Raw genomic sequence first — 17326 nt, 5'->3', positions numbered from 1 at the left:
TTTGACCACACAACTCATTCCTATGAAGATACATTCAAACTCACAAAACGTGCTCACCTCGGGCTGAAAATGCATTTAAAGCAATAAAAACTCAAATTGAGTGTCACGCCTAAACCAAAATGACTTATGCACACACTTCAACATGTATTTTGTTCAGGATGACCTCCTGAAGCCCATATGAGCATTAATTTGACCACACAACTCATTCCTATGAAGATACATTCAAACACACAAAACGTGCTCAGCTCGGCCTGAAAATGCATTTAAAGCAATAAAAACTCAAATTGAGTGTCACGCCTAAACCAAAGGACTTATGCACACACTTCAACATGTATTTTGTTCAGGACGACCACCTGACGCCTAAATGAGCATTAATTTGACCACACAACTCATTCCTATGAAGATACATTCAAACTCACAAAACGTGCTCAGCTCGGGCTGAAAATGCATTTAAAGCAATAAAAACTCAAATTGAGTGTCACGCCTAAACCAAAGGACTTATGCACACACTTCAACATGTATTTAGTTCAGGATGACCACCTGAAGCCTAAATGAGCATTAATTTGACCACACAACTCATTCCTATGAAGATACATTCAAACTCACAAAACGTGCTCAGCTCGGGCTGAAAATGCATTTAAAGCAATAAAAACTCAAATTGACTGTCACACCTAAACCAAAGGACTTATGCACACACTTCAACATGTATTTTGTTCAGGATGACCTCCTGAAGCCCATATGAGCATTAATTTGACTACACAACTTATTCCTATGAAGATACATTCAAACTCACAAAACGTGCTCAGCTCGGGCTGAAAATGCATTTAAAGCAATAAAAACTCAAATTGAGTGTCACGCCTAAACCAAAGGACTTATGCACACACTTCAACATGTATTTTGTTCAGGATGACCTCCTGAAGCCCATATGAGCATTAATTTGACTACACAACTCATTCCTATGAAGATACATTCAAACTCACAAAACGTGCTCAGCTCGGGCTGAAAATGCATTTAAAGCAATAAAAACTCAAATTGAGTGTCACGCCTAAACCAAAGGACTTATGCACACACTTCAACATGTATTTTGTTCAGGATGACTTCCTGAAGCCCATATGAGCATTAATTTGACTACACAACTCATTCCTATGAAGATACATTCAAACTCACAAAACGTGCTCAGCTCGGGCTGAAAATGCATTTAAAGCAATAAAAACTCAAATTGAGTGTCACGCCTAAACCAAAGGACTTATGCACACACATCAACATGTATTTAGTTCAGGTTGACCACCTGAAGCCTAAATGAGCATTAATTTGACCACACAACTCATTCCTATGAAGATACATTCAAACTCACAAAACGTGCTCAACTCGGGCTGAAAATGCATTTAAAGCAATAAAAACTCAAATTGAGTGTCACGCCTAAACCAAAGGATTTATGCACACACTTCAACATGTATTTTGTTCAGGATGACCTCCTGAAGCCCATATGAGCATTAATTTGACTACACAACTCATTCCTATGAAGATACATTCAAACTCACAAAACGTGCTCAGCTCGGGCTGAAAATGCATTTAAAGCAATAAAAACTCAAATTGAGTGTCACGCCTAAACCAAAGGACTTATGCAAACACTTCAACATGTATTTAGTTCAGGATGACCACCTGAAGCCTAAATGAGCATTAATTTGACCACACAACTCATTCCTATGAAGATACATTCAAACTCACAAAACGTGCTCAGCTCGGGCTGAAAATGCATTTAAAGCAATAAAAACTCAAATTGAGCGTCACACCTAAACCAAAGGACTTATGCACACACTTCAACATGTATTTTGTTCAGGATGACCTCCTGAAGCCTAAATAAGCATTAATTTGACTACACAACTCATTCCTATGATGATACATTCAAACTCAGAAAACGCGCTCAGCTCGGGCTGAAAATGCATTTAAAGCAATAAAAACTCAAATTGAGTGTCACACCTAAACCAAAGGACTTATGCACACACTTCAACATGTATTTTGTTCAGGACGACCACCTGAAGCCTAAATGAGCATTAATTTGACCACACAACTAATTCCTATGAAGATACATTCAAACTCACAAAACGTGCTCAGCTCGGGCTGAAAATGCATTTAAAGCAATAAAACTCAAATTGAGTGTCACACCTAAACCAAAGGACTTATTCACACACTCCAACGTGTATTTTGTTCAGGATGACCTCCTGAAGCCCAAATAAGCATTAATTTGACTACACAACTTATTCCTATGAAGATACATTCAAAATCACAAAACGTGCTCAGCTCGGGCTGAAAATGCATTTAAAGCAATAAAAACTCAAATTGAGTGTCACGCCTAAACCAAAGGACTTATGCACACACTTCAACATGTATTTTGTTCAGGATGACCTCCTGAAGCCTAAATAAGCATTAATTTGACCACACAACTCATTCCTATGAAGATACATTCAAACTCACAAAACGCGCTCAGCTCGGGCTGAAAATGCATTTAAAGCAATAAAAATTCAAATTTAGTGTCACACCTAAACCAAAGGACTTATGCACACACTTCAACATGTATTTAGTTCAGGATGACATCCTGAAGCCCATATGAGCATTAATTTGACTACACAACTTATTCCTATGAAGATACATTCAAACTCACAAAACGTGCTCAGCTCGGGCTGAAAATGCATTTAAAGCAATAAAAACTCAAATTGAGTGTCACACCTAAACCAAAGGACTTATGCACACACTTCAACATGTATTTTGTTCAGGATGACCTCCCGAAGCCCATATCAGCATTAATTTGACCACACAACTCATTCCTATGAAGATACATTCAAACTCACAAAACGTGCTCAGCTCGGGCTGAAAATGCATTTAAAGCAATAAAAACTCAAATTGAGTGTCACGCCTAAACCAAAGGACTCATGCACACACTTCAACATGTATTTTGTTCAGGATGACCTCCTGAAGCCCATATGAGCATTAATTTGACTACACAACTCATTCCTATGAAGATACATTCAAACTCACAAAACGTGCTCAGCTCGGGCTGAAAATGCATTTAAAGCAATAAAAACTCAAATTGAGTGTCACGCCTAAACCAAAGGACTTATGCACACACTTCAACATGTATTTAGTTCAGGATGACCACCTGAAGCCTAAATGAGCATTAATTTGACCACACAACTCATTCCTATGAAGATACATTCAAACTCACAAAACGTGCTCAACTCGGGCTGAAAATGCATTTAAAGCAATAAAAACTCAAATTGAGTGTCACGCCTAAACCAAAGGACTTATGCACACACTTCAACATGTATTTAGTTCAGGATGACCACCTGAAGCCTAAATGAGCATTAATTTGACCACACAACTCGTTCCTATGAAGATACATTCAAACTCACAAAACGTGCTCAGCTCGGGCTGAAAATGCATTTAAAGCAATAAAAACTCAAATTGAGCGTCACACCTAAACCAAAGGACTTATGCACACACTTCAACATGTATTTTGTTCAGGATGACCTCCTGAAGCCTAAATAAGCATTAATTTGACCACACAACTCATTCCTATGAAGATACATTCAAACTCAGAAAACGCGCTCAGCTCGGGCTGAAAATGCATTTAAAGCAATAAAAACTCAAATTGAGTGTCACACCTAAACCAAAGGACTTATGCACACACTTCAACATGTATTTAGTTCAGGATGACCACCTGAAGCCTAAATGAGCATTAATTTGACCACACATCTCATTCCTATGAAGATACATTCAAACTCACAAAACATGCTCAGCTCGGGCTGAAAATGCATTTAAAGCAATAAAAACTCAAATTGAATGTCACGCCTAAACCAAAGGACTTATGCACACACTTCAACATGTATTTTGTTCAGGACGACCACCTGAAGCCTACATGAGCATTAATTTGACCACACAACTCATTCTATGAAGATACATTCAAACTCACAAAACGTGCTCAGCTCGGGCTGAAAATGCATTTAAAGCAATAAAAACTCAAATTGAGTGTCAAACCTAAACCAAAGGACTTTTGCACACACTTCAACATGTATTTGTTCAGGATGACCTCCTGAAGCCCATATGAGCATTAATTTGACCACACAACTCATTCCTATGAAGATACATTCAAACTCACAAAACGTGCTCAGCTCGGGCTGAAAATGCATTTAAAGGAATAAAAACTCAAATTGAGTGTCACGCCTAAACCAAAGGACTTATGCACACACTTCAACATGTATTTTGTTCAGGATGACCACCTGACGCCTAAATGAGCATTAATTTGACCACACAACTCATTCCTATGAAGATACATTCAAACTCACAAAACTGGCTCAGCTCGGGCTGAAAATGCATTTAAAGCAATAAAAACTCAAATTGAGTGTCACGCCTAAACCAAAGGACTTATGCACACACTTCAACATGTATTTTGTTCAGGATGACCTCCTGAAGCCTAAATCAGCAATAATTTGACCACACAACTCATTCCTATGAAGATACATTCAAAGTCAGAAAGCGCGCTCAGCTCGGGCTGAAAATGCATTTAATTTAAAGCAATAAAAACTCAAATTGAGTGTCACACCTAAACCTAAGGACTTATGCACACACTTCAACATGTATTTTGTTCAGGATGACCTCCTGAAGCCCATATGAGCATTAATTTGACTACACAACTCATTCCTATGAAGATACATTCAAACACACAAAACGTGCTCAGCTCGGCCTGAAAATGCATTTAAAGCAATAAAAACTCAAATTGAGTGTCACACCTAAACCAAAGGAATTATGCACACACTTCAACATGTATTTAGTTCAGGATGACCACCTGAAGCCTAAATGAGCATTAATTTGACCACACAACTCATTCCTATGAAAATACATTCAAACTCACAAAACGTGCTCAGCTCGGGCTGAAAATGCATTTAAAGCAATAAAAACTCAAATTGAGTGTCACGCCCAAACCAAAGGAATTATGCACACACTTCAACATGTATTTTGTTCAGGATGACCACCTGAAGCCTAAATGAGCATTAATTTGACCACACAACTCATTCCTATGAAGATACATTCAAACTCACAAAACGTGCTCAACTCGGGCTGAAAATGCATTTAAAGCAATAAAAACTCAAATTGAGTGTCACGCCTAAACCAAAGGACTTATGCACACACTTCAACATGTATTTTGTTCAGGATGACCTCCTGAAGCCCATATGAGCATTAATTTGACCACACAACTCATTCCTATGAAGATACATTCAAACACACAAAACGTGCTCAGCTCGGCCTTCAAATGCATTTAAAGCAATAAAAACTCAAATTGAGTGTCACGCCTAAACCAAAGGACTTATGCACACACTTCAACATGTATTTTGTTCAGGATGACCACCTGACGCCTAAATGAGCATTAATTTGACCACACAACTCATTCCTATGAAGATACATTCAAACTCACAAAACGTGCTCAGCTCGGGCTGAAAATGCATTTAAAGCAATAAAAACTCATATTGAGTGTCACGCCTAAACCAAAGGACTTATACACACACTTCAACATGTATTTTGTTCAGGATGACCTCCTGAAGCCTAAATCAGCAATAATTTGACCACACAACTCATTCCTATGAAGATACATTCAAAGTCAGAAAGTGCGCTCAGCTCGGGCTGAAAATGCATTTAATTTAAAGCAATAAAAACTCAAATTGAGTGTCACGCCTAAACCAAAGGACTTATGCACACACTTCAACATGTATTTAGTTCAGGATGACCACCTGAAGCCTAAATGAGCATTAATTTGACCACACAACTCATTCCTATGAAGATACATTCAAACTCACAAAACGTGCTCAGCTCGGGCTGAAAATGCATTTAAAGCAATAAAAACTCAAATTGAGTGTCACGCCTAAACCAAAGGACTTATTCACACATTTCAACATGTATTTTGTTCAGGATGACCTCCTGAAGCCTAAATAAGCATTAATTTGACCACACAACTCATTCCTATGAAGATACATTCAAACTCACAAAACGCGCTCAGCTCGGGCTGAAAATGCATTTAAAGCAATAAAAACTCAAATTGAGTGTCACACCTAAACCAAAGGACTTATGCACACATTTCAACATGTATTTAGTTGAGGATGACCACCTGAAGCCTAAATGAGCATTAATCTGACCACACAACTCATTCCTATGAAGATACATTCAAACTCACAAAACATGCTCAGCTCGGGCTGAAAATGCATTTAAAGCAATAAAAACTCAAATTGAATGTCACGCCTAAACCAAAGGACTTATGCACACACTTCAACATGTATTTTGTTCAGGATGACCACCTGAAGCCTAAATGAGCATTAATTTGACCACACAACTCATTCCTATGAAGATACATTCAAATTCAAAAAACGTGCTCAGCTCGGGCTGAAAATGCATTTAATTTAAAGCAATAAAAACTCAAATTGAGTGTCACACCTAAACCAAAGGACTTATGCACACACTTCAACATGTATTTTGTTCAGGATGACCTCCTGAAGCCCATATGAGCATTAATTTGACCACACAACTCATTCCTATGAAGATACATTCAAACTCACAAAACGTGCTCAGCTCGGGCTGAAAATGCATTTAAAGCAATAAAAACTCAAATTGAGTGTCACGCCTAAACCAAAGGACTTATGCACACACTTCAACATGTATTTTGTTCACGATGACCACCTGAAGCCTAAATGAGCATTAATTTGACCACACAACTCATTCCTATGAAGATACATTCAAACTCACAAAACGTCCTCAACTCGGGCTGAAAATGCATTTAAAGCAATAAAAGCTCAAATTGAGTGTCACGCCTAAACCAAAGGACTTATGCACACACTTCAACATGTATTTTGTTCAGGATGACCTCCTGAAGCCCATATGAGCATTAATTTGACCACACAACTCATTCCTATGAAGATACATTCAAACACACAAAACGTGCTCAGCTCGGCCTGAAAATGCATTTAAAGCAATAAAAACTCAAATTGAGTGTCACGCCCAAACCAAAGGACTTATGCACACACTTCAACATGTATTTTGTTCAGGATGACCTCCTGAAGCCCATATGAGCATTAATTTGACCACACAACTCATTCCTATGAAGATACATTCAAACTCACAAAACGTGCTCAGCTTGGGCTGAAAATGCATTTAAAGCAATAAAAACTCAAATTGAGTGTCACGCCTAAACCAAAGGACTTATGCACACACTTCAACATGTATTTTGTTCACGATGACCACCTGAAGCCTAAATGAGCATTAATTTGACCACACAACTCATTCCTATGAAGATACATTCAAACTCACAAAACGTGCTCAACTCGGGCTGAAAATGCATTTAAAGCAATAAAAGCTCAAATTGAGTGTCACGCCTAAACCAAAGGACTTATGCACACACTTCAACGTGTATTTTGTTCAGGATGACCTCCTGAAGCCCATATGAGCATTAATTTGACCACACAACTCATTCCTATGAAGATACATTCAAACACACAAAACGTGCTCAGCTCGGCCTGAAAATGCATTTAAAGCAATAAAAACTCAAATTGAGTGTCACGCCCAAACCAAAGGACTTATGCACACACTTCAACATGTATTTAGTTCAGGATGACCACCTGAAGCCTAAATGAGCATTATTTTGACCACATAACTCATTCCTATGAAGATACATTCAAACTCACAAAACGTGCTCATCTCGGGCTGAAAATGCATTTAAAGCAATAAAAACTCAAATTGAGTGTCACGCCTAAACCAAAGGACTTATGCACACACTTCAACATGTATTTTGTTCAGGATGACCACCTGAAGCCTAAATGAGCATTAATTTGACCACACAACTCATTCCTATGAAGATACATTCAAACTCACAAAACGTGCTCAGCTCGGGCTGAAAATGCATTTAAAGCAATAAAAACTCAAATTGAGTGTCACGCCTAAACCAAAGGACTTATGCACACACTTCAACATGTATTTTGTTCAGGATGACCACCTGAAGCCTAAATGAGCATTAATTTGACCACACAACTCATTCCTATGAAGATACATTCAAACTCACAAAACGTGCTCAACTCGGGCTGAAAATGCTTTTAAAGCAATAAAAAATTAAATTGAGTGTCACGCCTAAACCAAAGGACTTATGCACACACTTCAACATGTATTTTGTTCAGGATGACCACCTGAAGCCTAAATGAGCATTAATTTGACCACACAACTCATTCTATGAAGATACATTCAAACTCACAAAACGTGCTCAGCTCGGGCTGAAAATGCATTTAAAGCAATAAAAACTCAAATTGAGTGTCACGCCTAAACCAAAGGACTTATGCACACACTTCAACATGTATTTTGTTCAGGATGACCACCTGACGCCTAAATGAGCATTAATTTGACCACACAACTCATTCCTATGAAGATACATTCAAACTCACAAAACGCGCTCAGCTCGGGCTGAAAATGCATTTAAAGCAATAAAAACTCAAATTGAGTGTAACGCCTAAACCAAAGGACTTATGCACACACTACAACATGTATTTTGTTCAGGGTGACCTCCTGAAGCCTAAATAAGCATTAATTTGACCACACAACTCATTCCTATGAAGATACATTCAAACTCACAAAACGCGCTCAGCTCGGGCTGAAAATGCATTTAAAGCAATAAAAACTCAAATTTAGTGTCACACCTAAACCAAAGGACTTATGCACACACTTCAACATGTATTTAGTTCAGGATGACATCCTGAAGCCCATATGAGCATTAATTTGTCTACACAACTCATTCCTATGAAGATACATTCAAACTCACAAAACGTGCTCAACTCGGGCTGAAAATGCATTTAAAGCAATAAAAACTCAAATTGAGTGTCACGCCTAAACCAAAGGACTTATGCACACACTTCAACATGTATTTTGTTCAGGATGACCTTCTGAAGCCCATATGAGCATTAATTTGACTACACAACTCATTCCTATGAAGATACATTCAAACTCACAAAACGTGCTCAGCTCGGGCTAAAAATGCATTTAAAGCAATAAAAACTCAAATTGAGTGTCAGGCCTAAACCAAAGGACTTATGCACACACTTCAACATGTATTTTGTTCAGGATGACCTCCTGAAGCCCAAATCAGCAATAATTTGACCACACAACTCATTCCTATGAAGATACATTCAAAGTCAGAAAGCGCGCTCAGCTCGGGCTGAAAATGCATTTAAAGCAATAAAAACTCAAATTGAGTGTCACGCCTAAACCAAAGGACTTATGCACACACTTCAACATGTATTTTGTTCAGGATGACCTCCTGAAGCCTAAATGAGGATTAATTTGACTACACAACTCATTCCTATGAAGATACATTCAAAGTCAGAAAGCGCGCTCAGCTCGGGCTGAAAATGCATTTAAAGCAATAAAAACTCAAATTGAGTGTCACGCCTAAACCAAAGGACTTATGCACACACTTCAACATGTATTTAGTTCAGGATGACCACCTGAAGCCTAAATGAGCATTAATTTGACCACACAACTCATTCCTATGAAGATACATTCAAACTCACAAAACGTGCTCAGTTCGGGCTGAAAATGCATTTAAAGCAAAAAAAAACTCAAATTGAGTGTCACGCCTAAACAAAAGGACTTATGCACACACTTCAACATGTATTTTGTTCAGGATGACCTCCTGAAGCCTAAATAAGCATTAATTTGACCACACATCTCATTCCTATTAAGATACATTCAAAGTCAGAAAGCGCGCTCAGCTCGGGGTGAAAATGCATTTAAAGCAATAAAAACTCAAATTGAGTGTCACGCCTAAACCAAAGGACTTATGCACACACTTCAACATGTATTTAGTTCAGGATGACCTCCTGAAGCCCATATGAGCATTAATTTGACCACACAACTCATTCCTATGAAGATACATTCAAACTCTCAAAACGTGCTCAGCTCGGGCTGAAAATGCATTTAAAGCAATAAAAACTCAAATTGAGTGTCACGCCTAAACAAAAGGACTTATGCACACACTTCAACATGTATTTTGTTCAGGATGACCTCCTGAAGCCTAAATAAGCATTAATTTGACCACACATCTCATTCCTATTAAGATACATTCAAAGTCAGAAAGCGCGCTCAGCTCGGGGTGAAAATGCATTTAAAGCAATAAAAACTCAAATTGAGTGTCACGCCTAAACCAAAGGACTTATGCACACACTTCAACATGTATTTAGTTCAGGATGACCTCCTGAAGCCCATATGAGCATTAATTTGACCACACAACTCATTCCTATGAAGATACATTCAAACTCTCAAAACGTGCTCAGCTCGGGCTGAAAATGCATTTAAAGCAATAAAAACTCAAATTGAGTGTCACGCCTAAACAAAAGGACTTATGCACACACTTCAACATGTATTTTGTTCAGGATGACCTCCTGAAGCCTAAATAAGCATTAATTTGACCACACAACTCATTCCTATGAAGATACATTCAAACTCACAAAACGCGCTCAGCTCGGGCTGAAAATGCATTTAAAGCAATAAAAAAATCAAATTGAGTGTCACGCCTAAACCAAAGGACTTATGCACACACTACAACATGTATTTTGTTCAGGGTGACCTCCCGAAGCCTAAATAAGCATTAATTTGACCACACAACTCATTCCTATGAAGATACATTCAAACTCACAAAACGCGCTCAGCTCGGGCTGAAAATGCATTTAAAGCAATAAAAACTCAAATTTAGTGTCACACCTAAACCAAAGGACTTATGCACACACTTCAACATGTATTTAGTTCAGGATGACATCCTGAAGCCCATATGAGCATTAATTTGTCTACACAACTCATTCCTATGAAGATACATTCAAACTCACAAAACGTGCTCAACTCGGGCTGAAAATGCATTTAAAGCAATAAAAACTCAAATTGAGTGTCACGCCTAAACCAAAGGACTTATGCACACACTTCAACATGTATTTTGTTCAGGATGACCTTCTGAAGCCCATATGAGCATTAATTTGACTACACAACTCATTCCTATGAAGATACATTCAAACTCACAAAACGTGCTCAGCTCGGGCTAAAAATGCATTTAAAGCAATAAAAACTCAAATTGAGTGTCAGGCCTAAACCAAAGGACTTATGCACACACTTCAACATGTATTTTGTTCAGGATGACCTCCTGAAGCCCAAATCAGCAATAATTTGACCACACAACTCATTCCTATGAAGATACATTCAAAGTCAGAAAGCGCGCTCAGCTCGGGCTGAAAATGCATTTAAAGCAATAAAAACTCAAATTGAGTGTCACGCCTAAACCAAAGGACTTATGCACACACTTCAACATGTATTTTGTTCAGGATGACCTCCTGAAGCCTAAATGAGGATTAATTTGACTACACAACTCATTCCTATGAAGATACATTCAAAGTCAGAAAGCGCGCTCAGCTCGGGCTGAAAATGCATTTAAAGCAATAAAAACTCAAATTGAGTGTCACGCCTAAACCAAAGGACTTATGCACACACTTCAACATGTATTTAGTTCAGGATGACCACCTGAAGCCTAAATGAGCATTAATTTGACCACACAACTCATTCCTATGAAGATACATTCAAACTCACAAAACGTGCTCAGTTCAGGCTGAAAATGCATTTAAAGCAAAAAAAAACTCAAATTGAGTGTCACGCCTAAACAAAAGGACTTATGCACACACTTCAACATGTATTTTGTTCAGGATGACCTCCTGAAGCCTAAATAAGCATTAATTTGACCACACATCTCATTCCTATTAAGATACATTCAAAGTCAGAAAGCGCGCTCAGCTCGGGGTGAAAATGCATTTAAAGCAATAAAAACTCAAATTGAGTGTCACGCCTAAACCAAAGGACTTATGCACACACTTCAACATGTATTTAGTTCAGGATGACCTCCTGAAGCCCATATGAGCATTAATTTGACCACACAACTCATTCCTATGAAGATACATTCAAACTCTCAAAACGTGCTCAGCTCGGGCTGAAAATGCATTTAAAGCAATAAAAACTCAAATTGAGTGTCACGCCTAAACAAAAGGACTTATGCACACACTTCAACATGTATTATGTTCAGGATGACCTCCTGAAGCCTAAATAAGCATTAATTTGACCACACAACTCATTCCTATGAAGATACATTCAAACTCACAAAACGCGCTCAGCTCGGGCTGAAAATGCATTTAAAGCAATAAAAAAATCAAATTGAGTGTCACGCCTAAACCAAAGGACTTATGCACACACTTCAACATGTATTTTGTTCAGGATAACCTCCTGAAGCCTAAATCAGCAATAATTTGACCACACAACTCATTCCTATGAAGATACATTCAAAGTCAGAAAGCGCGCTCAGCTCGGGCTGAAAATGCATTTAAAGCAATAAAAACTCAAATTGAGTGTCACACCTAAACCAAACGACTTATGCACACACTTTAACATGTATTTAGTTCCGGATGACCACCTGAACCCTAAATGAGCATTAATTTGACCACACAACTCATTCCTATAAAGATACATTCAAACTCACAAAACGTGCTCAACTCGGCCTGAAAATGCATTTAAAGCAATAAAAACTCAAATTGAGTGTCACGCCTAAACCAAAGGACTTATGCACACACTTCAACATGTATTTTGTTCAGGATGACCTCCTGAAGCCCATATGAGCATTAATTTGACCACACAACTCATTCCTATGAAGATACATTCAAACTCACAAAACGTGCTCAGCTTGGGCTGAAAATGCATTTAAAGCAATAAAAACTCAAATTGAGTGTCACGCCTAAACCAAAGGACTTATGCACACACTTCAACATGTATTTTGTTCACGATGACCACCTGAAGCCTAAATGAGCATTAATTTGACCACACAACTCATTCCTATGAAGATACATTCAAACTCACAAAACGTGCTCAACTCGGGCTGAAAATGCATTTAAAGCAATAAAAGCTCAAATTGAGTGTCACGCCTAAACCAAAGGACTTATGCACACACTTCAACATGTATTTTGTTCAGGATGACCTCCTGAAGCCCATATGAGCATTAATTTGACCACACAACTCATTCCTATGAAGATACATTCAAACACACAAAACGTGCTCAGCTCGGCCTGAAAATGCATTTAAAGCAATAAAAACTCAAATTGAGTGTCACGCCCAAACCAAAGGACTTATGCACACACTTCAACATGTATTTAGTTCAGGATGACCACCTGAAGCCTAAATGAGCATTATTTTGACCACATAACTCATTCCTATGAAGATACATTCAAACTCACAAAACGTGCTCATCTCGGGCTGAAAATGCATTTAAAGCAATAAAAACTCAAATTGAGTGTCACGCCTAAACCAAAGGACTTATGCACACACTTCAACATGTATTTTGTTCAGGATGACCACCTGAAGCCTAAATGAGCATTAATTTGACCACACAACTCATTCTATGAAGATACATTCAAACTCACAAAACGTGCTCAGCTCAGGCTGAAAATGCATTTAAAGCAATAAAAACTCAAATTGAGTGTCACGCCTAAACCAAAGGACGTATGCACACACTTCAACATGTATTTAGTTCAGGATGACCACCTGAAGCCTAAATGAGCATTAATTTGACCACACAACTCATTCCTATGAAGATACATTCAAACTCACAAAACGTGCTCAGCTTGGGCTGAAAATGCATTTAAAGCAATAAAAACTCAAATTGAGTGTCACACCTAAACCAAGGGACTTATGCACACACTTCAACATGTATTTTGTTCAGGATGACCTCCTGAAGCCCATATGAGCATTAATTTGACTACACAACTCATTCCTATGAAGATACATTCAAACTCACAAAACGTGCTCAGCTCGGGCTGAAAATGCATTTAAAGCAATAAAAACTCAAATTGAGTGTCACGCCTAAACCAAAGGACTTATGCACACACTTCAACATGTATTTAGTTCAGGATGACCTCCTGAAGCCTAAATCAGCAATAATTTGACCACACAACTCATTCCTATGAAGATACATTCAAAGTCAGAAAGCGCGCTCAGCTCGGGCTGAAAATGCATTTAATTTAAAGCAATAAAAACTCAAATTGAGTGTCACGCCTAAACCAAAGGACGTATGCACACACTTCAACATGTATTTAGTTCAGGATGACCACCTGAAGCCTAAATGAGCATTAATTTGACCACACAACTCATTCTATGAAGATACATTCAAACTCACAAAACGTGCTCAGCTCGGGCTGAAAATGCATTTAAAGCAATAAAAACTCAAATTGAGTGTCACGCCTAAACCAAAGGACTTATGCACACACTTCAACATGTATTTTGTTCAGGATGACCACCTGACGCCTAAATGAGCATTAATTTGACCACACAACTCATTCCTATGAAGATACATTCAAACTCACAAAACGTGCTCAGCTCGGGCTGAAAATGCTTTTAAAGCAATAAAAACTCAAATTGAGTGTCACGCCTAAACCAAAGGCTTTATGCACACACTTCAACATGTATTTTGTTCAGGATGACCTCCTGAAGCCTAAATCAGCAATAATTTGACCACACAACTCATTCCTATGAAGATACATTCAAAGTCAGAAAGCGCGCTCAGCTCGGGCTGAAAATGCATTTAATTTAAAGCAATAAAAACTCAAATTGAGTGTCACGCCTAAACCAAAGGACGTATGCACACACTTCAACATGTATTTAGTTCAGGATGACCACCTGAAGCCTAAATGAGCATTAATTTGACCACACAACTCATTCCTATGAAGATACATTCAAACTCACAAAACGTGCTCAGCTTGGGCTGAAAATGCATTTAAAGCAATAAAAACTCAAATTGAGTGTCACACCTAAACCAAGGGACTTATGCACACACTTCAACATGTATTTTGTTCAGGATGACCTCCTGAAGCCCATATGAGCATTAATTTGACCACACAACTCATTCCTATGAAGATACATTCAAACTCACAAAACGTGCTCAGCTCGGGCTGAAAATGCATTTAAAGCAATAAAAACTCAAATTGAGTCTCACGCCTAAACCAAAGGACTTATGCACACACTTCAACATGTATTTTGTTCAGGATGACCTCCTGAAGCCCATATGAGCATTAATTTGACTACACAACTCATTCCTATGAAGATACATTCAAACTCATAAAACGTGCTCAGCTCGGGCTGAAAATGCATTTAAAGCAATAAAAACTCAAATTGAGTGTCACGCCTAAACCAAAGGACTTATCCACACACTTCAACATGTATTTTGTTCAGGATGACCTCCTGAAGCCCATATGAGCATTAATTTGACTACACAACTCATTCCTATGAAGATACATTCAAACTCACAAAGCGCGCTCAGCTCGGGCTGAAAATGCATTTAAAGCAATAAAAACTCAAATTGAGTGTCACGCCTAAACCAAAGGAATTATGCACACACTTCAACATGTATTTAGTTCAGGATGACCACCTGAAGCCTAAATGAGCATTAATTTGACCACACAACTCATTCCTATGAAGATACATTCAAACTCACAAAACGTGCTCAGCTTGGGCTGAAAATGCATTTAAAGCAATAAAAACTCAAATTGAGTGTCACGCCTAAACCAAGGGACTTATGCACACACTTCAACATGTATTTTGTTCAGGATGACCTCCTGAAGCCCATATGAGCATTAATTTGACTACACAACTCATTCCTATGAAGATACATTCAAACTCACAAAACGTGCTCAGCTCGGGCTGAAAATGCATTTAAAGCAATAAAAACTCAAATTGAGTGTCAAGCCTAAACCAAAGGACTTATGCACACACTTCAACATGTATTTAGTTCAGGATGACCACCTGAAGCCTAAATGAGCATTCATTTGACCACACAACTCATTCCTATGAAGATACATTCAAACTCACAAAACGTGCTCAGCTCGGGCTGAAAATGCATTTAAAGCAATAAAAACTCAAACTGAGTCTCACGCCTAAACCAAAGGACTTATGCACACACTTCAACATGTATTTTGTTCAGGATGACCTCCTGAAGCCCATATGAGCATTAATTTGACTACACAACTCATTCCTATGAAGATACATTCAAACTCATAAAACGTGCTCAGCTCGGGCTGAAAATGCATTTAAAGCAATAAAAACTCAAATTGAGTGTCACGCCTAAACCAAAGGACTTATGCACACACTTCAACATGTATTTTGTTCAGGATGACCTCCTGAAGCCCATATGAGCATTAATTTGACTACACAACTCATTCCTATGAAGATACATTCAAACTTACAAAGCGCGCTCAGCTCGGGCTGAAAATGCATTTAAAGCAATAAAAACTCAAATTGAGTGTCACGCCTAAACCAAAGGAATTATGCACACACTTCAACATGTATTTAGTTCAGGATGACCACCTGAAGCCTAAATGAGCATTAATTTGACCACACAACTCATTCCTATGAAGATACATTCAAACTCACAAAACGTGCTCAGCTCGGGCTGAAAATGCATTTAAAGCAATAAAAACTCAAATTGAGTGTCACGCCTAAACCAAGGGACTTATGCACACACTTCAACATGTATTTTGTTCAGGATGACCTCCTGAAGCCCATATGAGCATTAATTTGACTACACAACTCATTCCTATGAAGATACATTCAAACTCACAAAACGTGCTCAGCTCGGGCTGAAAATGCATTTAAAGCAATAAAAACTCAAATTGAGTGTCACGCCTAAACCAAAGGACTTATGCACACACTTCAACATGTATTTAGTTCAGGATGACCACCTGAAGCCTAAATGAGCATTAATTTGACCACACAACTCATTCCTATGAAGATACATTCAAACTCACAAAACGTGCTCACCTCGGGCTGAAAATGCATTTAAAGCAATAAAAACTCAAATTGAGTGTCACGCCTAAACCAAAATGACTTATGCACACACTTCAACATGTATTTTGTTCAGGATGACCTCCTGAAGCCCATATGAGCATTAATTTGACCACACAACTCATTCCTATGAAGATACATTCAAACACACAAAACGTGCTCAGCTCGGCCTGAAAATGCATTTAAAGCAATAAAAACTCAAATTGAGTGTCACGCCTAAACCAAAGGACTTATGCACACACTTCAACATGTATTTTGTTCAGGACGACCACCTGACGCCTAAATGAGCATTAATTTGACCACACAACTCATTCCTATGAAGATACATTCAAACTCACAAAACGTGCTCAGCTCGGGCTGAAAATGCATTTAAAGCAATAAAAACTCAAAT

Source organism: Hippocampus guttulatus, chromosome 14 (genome assembly GCF_054856545.1).
Source record: "Hippocampus guttulatus isolate MCC_2025c chromosome 14, RoL_Hgut_1.0, whole genome shotgun sequence".
NCBI lineage: Eukaryota > Metazoa > Chordata > Actinopteri > Syngnathiformes > Syngnathidae > Hippocampus > Hippocampus guttulatus.
This window is presented reverse-complemented; position numbering follows the sequence as displayed.